The sequence below is a fragment of the Silene latifolia genome, chromosome 9 (genome assembly GCF_048544455.1).
Source record: "Silene latifolia isolate original U9 population chromosome 9, ASM4854445v1, whole genome shotgun sequence".
Taxonomy (NCBI): Eukaryota; Viridiplantae; Streptophyta; class Magnoliopsida; order Caryophyllales; family Caryophyllaceae; genus Silene; species Silene latifolia.
Window position 1 is genome coordinate 26,735,432 of NC_133534.1, and position 8,420 is coordinate 26,743,851.

Genomic DNA, 8,420 nt, shown 5'->3' on the forward strand with positions numbered 1-8,420 from the left:
TAGCAATAAGAGAAAGGGAGTATGCTAGGAGTCGGTCTACCGTGGCAGCTATCAAATCTTATACTATTGGGAATACTGAGGCGATTAAACTATTGATAAGAAGAGCTATGGTCGTCACCTTTCGGTCCTTAAACCGCCCTAGAGCGTAAATGACTTAACTTTCGCCCTCACCGCAATACCCTATTGTAATTAAGCAAGCCTTCCCTTCCAATCTTTCGATCTAGGTCGGGGTTAACTAGATTTATGGTCTCCTGCATGCATTCATTCGACCGGATAACAGTTAAATTGCCTAATACAATTCCTATCGCAAGTCTAACCTATTCAAGTCAGTCAAAACATTGCTACCACGGCTTCCCTAATCCTAACTTACTAGGGGGAATTAGCTACGCATAATTAAGGGGGAAACGAGAAATAAGGGAAGAACAATAAACATAAGTAAACAATAATTAAAGGAGAAAAGGAAAGGAAAGAATTACTTAATTAAGTCCGGAAATTAAGAACAAAAGTGGCAGTCAGTAACAATGTATGTGAAAGTGATAAAAAGAGGAGAAGAAAAAAGAAGAGAGGTCCGTAGTCCTCTTGTTAGATTTCTTTTATAGCCTCCAAAACATAAAACCTAATCTAAACTTCACGTGAATAGAAGCCCAATAGCTTGTAACTGCTCGATCGAACAGTTAAGTCACTCGATCGAACAGTTCCTGCGTCTGTTTACTCGATCGACCAAAGATAAGGCTCGATCGAACAGTTGTTCACTCGATCGAACAGTTCTTCCGTCTGTTCACTCGATCGACCAAGAGAAACTGCTCGATCGAGTGGTTCCTGGTTCCAGCTCGTGTTGGTCTTGTAATTTGGTCTCTGACTTGGCCTTTTAGCTCCCGAAACACCTTCACACATCCCAAGACAGCAATAAATCCCGCTCCAAATCTACTCTTCCTCCAAATGCATGCAAAACGGACGGTAAACGGCTTGAATCTACTACTTTATGGCTCATTCCTGCAAATAAGACAAGAACTTCCAAAGTATGCAATTCGGGGCATTTCGTAGCATAAAACAACGATAAAAGCATAGAAATACGTGCATAAAATAGGCTAAAAAGACTATATAAAATGCACGTATCAAAGCTCGTTCCTTAAGTGGATACTTCATGACAAATGCAATGCTGGATACTCGGGGATGGATTTAGCTCAATTTCCGCTGAATTCTTCACATTTCTGCAATAAAGTACAAAAACACGAAAGTAGACGGAAATAGGGGAAATGGTAGCTTAAACTACACGAATGAGCTCTGAAATGCGTGTAAAATGAGGTGTAAAACATCATATAAAAGACACGCATCAAACTTCCCCAAACCAAACCCTTGCTTGTCCCCAAGCAAGAACTAGACTCAATCTAATGGAACGGGTTCAATCTCAGAGCGAATTACAACATGTAAAGCCTAAACCAATTTAATGCGTCAACCAACAATCAATTAGCAAATGAATCATGCAAACGAGTTATGAAGTCGTTAAAAACTATGCTGAACCGTCAACTATAGAGACTTATCAAATTGGACTCTCGCGGGTCGCTCAAATCACTCAAATAAGCACAGGTGAATAATGTAAAGATAGAAAGAATTCATTTTGTAGTGACACTCACCTAACTACGACCTGTAAGAACATGCCTGCAATCTAATATGAAAGTAATCTCTACAACCGTACATATGCATTCCAACCAACAAATGACCATGACACATGCCGAGGTATATATGGGATATGTGAGGTATGGGTAAGAAGAGGCAAAACATTTTATGGAAAAGTGGAGGTACAGGTGATAAAGCTAGTACCAAAACGGAACCATATGGCAACATCCTTCTTCTTGCTCAAAAACAAATGAAACGGTGCTATAGCAAGCACAAATCTCACAATCTACAGGTATAAAAGTAGTCAACTAACTCCCCATAGGATACTAATGCAACATGGGAGCAAAAATCTCCAAAAGATAAGGATTATGAATTATGCGAATTGATTCTCTCTTTTTCTTCTCGGGTTGCAGTCGATCGACCAAGATGGGCAATCGATCGACTGCCTCAAACAGTACAGAACTCTTTTTTTTTTCTTTTTCGAATCATTTTTTCATTCCCCTTTTTTTTCTTTTTCTCTTCTATTTCTTTCTTTCCTTCTTTTCATTTTCCTAACAACATCTCAATCGAGCAAATACCACCAATAACGAAGTAACAATCCCAAAAACGTAAACTACTAGCTTGACAAGGGTAGGCTATATGTAGGATGTAGTTAACGGGACAAAAAGGCTATTTTTGGCAGTGTGGAGCTTATGGGTAAAATGAATAAAGGAAAACCTCTACCACATGTGTCAACTAACCACAAACCGAATGCATACAGGTATTAAGCAGATTAAGTTCATATTTATGCACATTGATATGACATGTCTTATAAGGAGTACTACTCACATTCCTAAATAAACTGGTCATAAATGTCACCAGTTATAGGCTCTAAATCTCAGAAATATGATGTAGCTTGCCAATTTTCAAAGTCAAGTCTCAAGTTCAGCAAATAATTAACGAAAACTCGTGGATATGCACTTATGATTCTACTAATAACATGTCAATTGGCAAGGCTTAGGCAAAACAAATGCAAATGCAATGTCATCACTGAAATACTACCATTCCGACTCAACCTATATGCTAAAATAAACGTGCAATTTTTGAATTTTTGAAAATTTTCAAATTTTTTGGATTTTCTGTATATATGGATGAAATGAAATAAACAATACAAGGCAAAAATGTAAACGTGAATGCAAGCAAATGATATGCGACGCAAAACCCTTCCCCAAACCAAATTGCACAATGTCCCCATTGTGCAAAATCATGTAGTGAAAGAAAAGAGAAACGGGAATTTGCGGGAAAATAAACAAATAAAAATGACACGAAGTGGAACTCGGGAACTCACAAGACTTTAAGCGCAGCAAAGGAAACCTCCCCAAACCAGCGTGAGCTAGGAGGTTTCAGTAGCCAGCAGTGCTACTAATGAGTACCTGAAAGGACAAACAAAATACCACGCATAAAATCAAGAAAGACAATTTTGAAGCGGTAAAATTGTGCATAATTGAGAAAATAGAAGAAATAAATAAATGACGGAAGATAAAGTGGAGTAGAAAACTCCCTTAAGTCCGCAAATCGACCAAACATAGCAGGAGAGAGGTCGTAAGCAGGTACAGCAGTGCATGGTGGTCGATCGACCACCCCACTCAGTCGATCGACCAAGTGAACAGGAACAGAAGCTCCTAGAAACGCGACGGTCGATCGACCAACGGACGATCGATCGACCGGAAATCTCTTGTAACTTCTTAATTCTTCGTATTTGCTCAATTAATTGAGCTAAAGAGGTCTAAAAACCTGCAAATGCACAATAATACGCGCCCAAAATTGCGCAAAACCCAAAATAAAGTCTAAAGCATATAAAATCCTAAGCAAGCAGAATAAAATGCGAAGTTTCGCGCACACAAAAGCAATAAAAAGTGTCTAACAAAAGCAAATAAAAAGTTTGGAAAACATGTGATCAACTAGTAGTTGATCAAGAATGGCCACGGAATGGCCCACTTCGTCGGCTTCTGGCTACTAGAGGTAGCCTCAATGGTGCTTATCTTGTCAGCTGCACCCTTCTTAGCTTCCACGTCCGTATGGCTCAACGGATCAACACCTTCATCATCTCCCCAGTCAATGATCTCTTCAGACTCGTCAGAATCCAAATCGGACTTTCTTACCTTGACCGGCTCGTCATCAACTTCCTCATCAGTGGCATAGTTAAGGCAACCAAGGCCACCTCGTGAAACGATTGGCTTCTTTGCAGCTGGAGTGACTTGCAGCTCTTCCTTCCCCAAACCAGCTCCTGCAATATCAGAAATAGACAAATCTTCCTCCAATTTGCTCCCAATCTGGGGCAGAGGGGTTACAACAGGAATAGAGATAGGCATATCCGGAAGCACAAAGTACGATTTCTTGTCAGAAACTGTATTACAAGTCACAGGCCACATGGGGTCCTTTTTCTTAGATGGCTGGGCAAAGACAATAGAATGCTTGCCCACTTTAAAAGTCAAAGTTCCTAAACCGACATCTATGACTGCACCAGCAGTGTGCAGAAATGGCCGACCCAAAATAATGGGAATATGGGCATCCTCAGGCATGTCAAGGACGACAAAGTCAACGGGGAAGAAGAACTTCCCTATTTGGACAGGAATGTCCTCTAAGACTCCTATTGGCTGGACCGCAGATCGGTCAGCCATCTGTACTGTCATATCTGTCACTGCGAACCTAGTCAATTTGAGCTTCCTAGCTAGACTTAAAGGCATGACACTTATACTAGCTCCTAAGTAACATAATGCCTTCTCAATAGAGAAGGTACCTATATTGCAAGGAACAGAAAAACTACCCGGGTCCTCTAGCTTATGGGGTGCAGTATGAGACAAATAAGAGCATGACTCCTTGGTTAATGCGACAGTATGGACATTTTCAAGTGACTTTTTCTTAGACAGGATTTGTTTCATAAATTTAGTACAGGCAGGCACTTGATTGACCAACTCAAGGAAAGGAACTTGTACATTCAAACTACGAATAACCTTTTCAAATTTATTGAAAGATACCTGTTCCTTTGTTGGCACTAGTCTCTCTAGATACGGGGCTGAGAGAAGTAACTTAGCCCTCTTCTCTAAGTCACGCATGGCGGCATCCGTGGACTTAGGCTGAAAGTCCACCACCTTCTCCATATTGAAGCTTGAACCCCCCTCAGACCGTCTCAAATGTGAGCCATTAACCGTCATCGGATCGAACTTCGGAGCCGGGACTGACCCATCAGCACTCAAGTCTTTCCCCAATATTTTCGGGACTGTCGAACCCCGGAACAAATGGTCTCTCAAATTGTCAGGCATCGGAGGACGAAAAATCTCGTTATCAGCAGCAATCTCAGTCGATCGACCAGTGATGTTAGTTGATCGACTGGGATGAACAGGACCAAAAGCTTCTGTAACCCGCGCTTCAGTCGATCGACCGGGTATGTCAGTCGATCGACTGATATACCTGGTAGACGCCTTTTTCTTTCCTTTGCTCGTTCCAGCTTTGTTTTGACTCAGTTTTGCCTCATCTTTCACAGTGGCATCCTCGACCATAGCAGGCCCCTCCAGGGTAGACCCACTCCTCAAAGTTATGGCGTTTAGGGTCTCTTTCTGTTCAGTTTGAGTCGGTAAGTGTCCCGAAGCTCGAGTGGTGCTCTTGCTAGCCAATTGAGCAATTTGGCTCTCTAACATCTTCATCCCAGCCTCTCTAGCTTGGGACTCCTTCAGCAATAAGTTCTTCAACTCGGTGAACTCATAATTCTGGGATTGTTGCTGCTGTGGCACATAGGGAGGTTTTTGATATGGCTGTTTGTGTGGAGGCACATAAGCTTGCTGTTGTGGAGGTTGAGTCGGGTTCAGGACATTCTGGCTACTCCACCTCAAGTTGGGGTGGACATTCGGCTCATAGTACGTGTTTGTCTGCCTATAGTGTTGAAAGGAAGCATAGGACTCAAAGGGGATAGAACAATTCTCTGAGACATGCCCCTCAGCTCCACATCTTCTACAGACGAAAGGACCGTCTGAAACAGCGTTAACATGGTACATCCCACCTTTAGAAGCTCCTCCCAATTCATATTTGTCAAATCTTGCAGTGAGAGCTTCTAGTGCAGCAACAGAAGAAGATTCAGCAGCTCTCCTCTGGTTTCCTCTCGAATTCCCATATTCAGCCTTATGAGTGGCCAAATCATCGATGATCTTCCACCCCTTGGTCTCTCCCATGTTTTCAGCAAATCGGCCATTGGCTGCAGCATCCAAAATAGCCCTTTGATCGTCATACAGCCCATTATAGAACTGGTTGCAAAGACTCCATTTTTCGAACCCATGGTGCGGTATGGTTCGCACCAGTTTCTTGAAACGGAGCCATGCTTCATGGAAGTTCTCATCAGGCCCTTGTTTAAAGCTCGTGATCTGAGCTCTAATGGCATTTGTCTTCGAGGCAGAGAAGTACTTTTTGTAGAATGCCAGGGCTAAGGAATTCCAGTCGGTGATCCCATGTGCGGCTCGGTCCAGATCTCTATATCACTCTCTTGCAGCGTCGCGAAGAGAAAAAATGAACATGGTCTCCTTGATCTGATCTTGGGTCACACCAGCCGGCGGGGGTATAGAGCAACAATAATCAACGAAGGTCTCCATATGCTTGGCTGCATCTTCATTTGCAGCTCCTCCGAACTGGTTTCTCTCAACCAGGTTAATATAGGAAGGTTTTGGCTCGAATTTTCTCGCCTCCCCGGGTAGTTCGGATCCTTTGTAAATATTCTCAGCCGTCGGCTCTGAGTGACTGGCAATGGTTGCTTCTTCAGCCATGACTGGAATTTCTAGAGAAGTGATTGTCTCAGCCGAAGAAATAGAAGCAGGAGATGTAGGTGGATCTTCCTCAAACAGAGCGTTCTCGTAGTAACTTGACAGAGTACTCAGCTCTTCCTCTGTCGGCAATACCCTTTGTGATCGTCTCAACTCGCGCAATGATTTCTCGATCTCTGGGTTGAATGGTACTAGTTCACCACCATGTGACCTGCGCATAAGAAGAAACTACAGAAAGAATATAAGAAAAGTTTAAGGAACGGATGTCCCTTAAACTAAGAAAGACTAAAATAAAACAACTAAAAATTAGAACTATTGCCTCCCCGGCAACGGCGCCAAAATTTGATACCCGTCGTTGTGAGTACCATAAATAAGATTTATAATTTCCTATTAAGACTAACCTAGGCTAGTGGTAACAGGGTTGAACCACAAGGAGGCAAACGTAATTTCTAGCTGGCTAATTCTAGTCTAAGGTAACGAGTGTAGGGGTTGAGTTGAATTGGTCTATAGCTAAGAGTAAATAAAGACAATAAACTAAAAAGACGGATTAAACAGATAAAGAGGGGGTACTAGGATGGTCGGTTCATTATAGCTTCGGCGGCAGCATACTAAGTCGGTCTGAATCAAACACATGTGAGGCGGAAAAACAAGAGGTCCTCTCGGTCCACTCTTAACAGATAGCATCTTTCGATCTCGCTATAAGTCCCTAATATCACTAATACTGACTCTCGTCCTGAAAAGTGTCTAACAGTCTAAACTATACCTATCTTTCGATCTCAGCACAATTTAGTCATTTTAATTGGTGATCTAACAACTGTCCCTATCATTCGATCTAATGGGCCAGTTATAAATTAATCATCTAACTGGTCGCATGCATTCAATTCGTTAAATACAACATTAAAATCAATTAAAACGAAAGGGTAACCTCACGTGGTCAGTCGATCGACCGGGTATGGCGGTCGATCGACTGACCTGCGAATTCAGTCCAAAACAGTACTACGCCGCCTACGCTATAATTCGCCTACATCCTAGCACAATTAGTCTAGCTACTCATGGTACTGATAAAAACAACAATAATAATATGAACTAATGAATTCATGCTTGAAGTATTCAAATAACAAATAGCGATAAACGATAATTGGCTTTGGATACTAACTAGCAATTCTATACTAACAATGAAATAAGGATAAATCGAAATAAGGCAGAAGAATACCGAGATTGCAGAAGAACGATTGAAAATAAGAACGAAAATTCCAATGGTAATCAATATTCCAAACCCTAATTATAAAACTAAATATTACTGTGTAAAACTTTGGTAAAATCGGGATCAAAACTGAATACTTATTCTGATGTTCTAGGTTACGTTATATAGTCAACATACGTAACAACTTATTATCAAAACCTAAACATAATGGGCTTGCGCTTCCTCGGTCTTTTAATTCTCGTCTGGGATAGCAGATTGGTCGATCGACTGAAGGTAGTGGTCGATAGACTGCTTGAGCTGCTACTTAACTTCTATAATCTCGTGGATTTGTCCTTTGGGCCTCAAAAAGCGCACCAAGCTCGTTCCTTAAGTGGATACTTCACGACAAATGCAATGCTGGATACTCGGGGATGGATTTAGCTCAATTTCCGCTGAATTCTTCACATTTCTGCAATAAAGTACAAAAACACGAAAGTAGACGGAAATAGGGGAAATGGTAGCTTAAACTGCACGAATGAGCTCTGAAATGCGTGTAAAATGAGGTGTAAAACATCATATAAAAGACACGCATCACCCAGCATGCATGCACACGAACATGGAACGTAGGGATATCTGCGCTACCAGAATCCTGCAGCGTCCTGATGCGTGTCATTTATATGATGTTTTACATCTCTTTTTACACGCATTTCAGAGCTCATTTGTGTAGTTTATGCTACATTTCTCCCTATTTTCGTCTACTTCCGTATTTTGTACATTATTGCAGAAATGTGGAGAATTCAACGGGAAATCGAGCCAAATCCGTCCCCGAGTAA

The 8,420-nt window shown here is 41.7% G+C and overlaps 1 non-coding gene across 1 annotated transcript; it reads left to right on the plus strand.

The window, feature by feature from the left end:
• The first annotated feature begins 5,919 nt into the window (after positions 1-5,919).
• On the plus strand, positions 5,920-6,026 carry LOC141603996 (small nucleolar RNA R71). The gene has a single exon (XR_012525825.1). It is a non-coding gene; the product is annotated as a small nucleolar RNA R71 (small nucleolar RNA).
• The last annotated feature ends 2,394 nt before the right edge of the window (positions 6,027-8,420 follow it).